This window comes from Engraulis encrasicolus, chromosome 2 (assembly GCF_034702125.1).
Source record: "Engraulis encrasicolus isolate BLACKSEA-1 chromosome 2, IST_EnEncr_1.0, whole genome shotgun sequence".
Classification (NCBI taxonomy): Eukaryota; Metazoa; Chordata; class Actinopteri; order Clupeiformes; family Engraulidae; genus Engraulis; species Engraulis encrasicolus.
Genome location: NC_085858.1, coordinates 36,113,517 through 36,116,016, shown reverse-complemented (window position 1 = coordinate 36,116,016; position 2,500 = coordinate 36,113,517). Strand labels below are relative to the sequence as shown.

Sequence of the window (2,500 nt, the reverse complement as noted above, 5' to 3'; positions counted from 1 at the left end):
TCCTCCATGACTGAGGTACCCTGAGCATGGTACCGTCCGGCCGCACTGCTCCCTTGGGGCGCGAATTCGGGCTGCCCCCTTGCACGAGTAAGGCATAAAATGCAATTTCATTGTGTGCAGTGTAGAGTCACAATGACAATGGGCGTTTCCCAGGTGGGCTTCCATTTAATTTCACTTCACTTCAAAGACAACCAAAATACTCCTCTATCTCACATTCAAATTTAGAAGAAGTTTGTGAGGTTTGACTTAGTCACACAAACAACATAACAATTCCACTCACTCAGTTTCTGACCTCAACACAAGCCAAACAACGCAGTTTATAGGTTGGAACATAAAATCTGAAGTCACTGCTTGATGTCTCCTCAAACATGGATCCCGCCCTGCTAAGAGGCTCATGGGTAAACAACAGGAAGAGATCAGAGGACTTAACAAGGGTCAAAGGTCATGCAGGTGAAGGGCGAATCCAGCTGGTAGGAGGTAGGACTCACCTCAGCAAACAATGGGTTAATGGTAACATATGGCTTAAAGAACAGGTAAACACATAAGATAGATCAGCCTTACCACATGTTTTATTTTATGGTTGCTTTTAGCAATGAGCACTGATGAAGACATGGTGTCTCATAGCAACGCTTAAGCATCTGCCCTCTAAAAGGTCAACAAGTTGAGGATGTGTAGGTTGTTACACATTGGACTGGGGGCTGGACTTGGTTGCTCTTAGCAATGAACGCCGACTAATTATAGTAAAGTAAAGTAAATCAGATCTGCCGCACTGAAGAGAGAATATTATGTGATTTGAAAAAAAATAAACCCTGAGCATTCATCTCTTGATAAACCAACGAGAGCTCAGACTTTCCGATTGATTTGAAAATCAGAGCTCGAAATGCTGTGTACTCAGAGCACTTGGGCTGTCGGATTACAAACACAAGTAAACTTTATAATGCGCTAAACCCAACTAAAAATAAAAAAAACAACTGGATGCTCATTCTGTAAGAAATATTCAAGTAAAAGGAGACTAAGGTTAGCAGCACACTCCCTTGTACTTAATTGCCCTTACAGGGAGGAGTGCTGCCCTGTCTTCTTTCTTTAGATTACAAACACACCCACAGTAACACTTATTTGATTGGTCCATACAAGTTGTGAAGGTAGCATTGGCAGGATGTGAGCACTGAGAGTATGGGGACTGGATATGGTGCACGTGTTCCTAGACTAGTGGCTTGGGGAATGTTCTGTCTATCCCGGCTACGTGTGTGCGTGTGTGTGTGTGTGTGTGTGTGTGTGTGCGTGTGTGTGTGTGTGTGTGTGTGTGTGTGTGTGTGCGTGTGTGTGTGTGTGTGTGTGTTTGTTTGCTTGCTCGTGCGTATGTCTGTGCATGACTGACGGTGTTCCTATACTGGAGGCTTGGGGAGTGTTCTGTCCTTGCTACACACTGGCTGAGTGTGTGTGTGTGTGTGTGTGTGTGTGTGTGTGTGTGTGTGTGTGTGTGTGTGTGTGTGTGTGTGTGTGTGTGTGTGTGTGTGTGGCTCTCTGTGTGTGTGTGTGTTCGTGCCAGTGGAGATTTGCCTGGGTTATGTTCAGTGTCCGAGACAGACACACACACAGCCTGCATGCTGGTCCACTAATAAGCCATGTCTTATGTACACAAACACAAGGCTGCAACAAACACACAAGCACAGACCCACACACGCACACATGGCATGCCCACACAAGCATGCACACATGCAAATGCACGCGTGCGTGTGCGTGTGTGTGTGTGCGTGCGTGCGTGCGTGTGTGTGTAGAGTAGAGTGTGCTGGATTAGCTAACATTTACACAGGCTCAGGGTTTTGGGAAGACTTTTTGAAGAGGGAACGAGTGATGTAACAATGAAGAGAGGGCCAAAGAACAGAGGCGGAGAAAGACGTATGAAAAGAGACAGAGGCACTGTGTGTGTGTGAAAGAGGGAGAGAGAGAGAGAGAGAGAGAGAGAGAGAGAGAGAGAGAGAGAGAGAGAGAGAGAGAGAGAGAGAGAGAGAGAGAGAGAGAGAGAGAGAGATACAGAGACAGAGACAGAGAGAGAGAGACAGAGGAATAGAGATGTGGTGTGTGTGTTTGTGTGTTTGCATGTGTGTGCATACGTGAGTGTGTGTCTGTGTGTGTGTGTTAGTGCTTGCGTGTGTGTGTGTGTGTGTGTGTGTGTGTGTGTGTGTGTGTGTGTGTGTGTGTGTGTGTGTGTGTGTGTGTGTGTGTGTGTGTGTGTGTGTGTGTGTGTGTGTGTGTGTGTGTGTGTGTGTGTGTGTGTGTGTGTGTGTGCTCATGTGTGTGTGTGAGACAGAGAGCAGGGGGATCAGAGGAGATGAGAGAGACTCTGTTACAGTGTCAGCAGCGGGGAGAGACAATAGCTGAATGGCTGAGATCCTTTAAATGCCAGCGGGCCCCAGACAATGGGCCTGAATAAACAGGTGTTATGTAACACGTCAGCAGCCAAGCACTGTGTGTGTGTGTGTGTGTGTGTGTGTTCTAG

General features: G+C 46.8%; 1 protein-coding gene across 2 annotated transcripts in view; it reads right to left on the bottom strand.

Moving 5' to 3' along the window:
* The window catches only part of wnk4b (WNK lysine deficient protein kinase 4b), a 154,333-nt gene that overhangs the window by 48,749 nt on the left and 103,084 nt on the right, over positions 1–2,500 (bottom strand). The gene's annotated exons all lie outside the window — the stretch shown is intronic.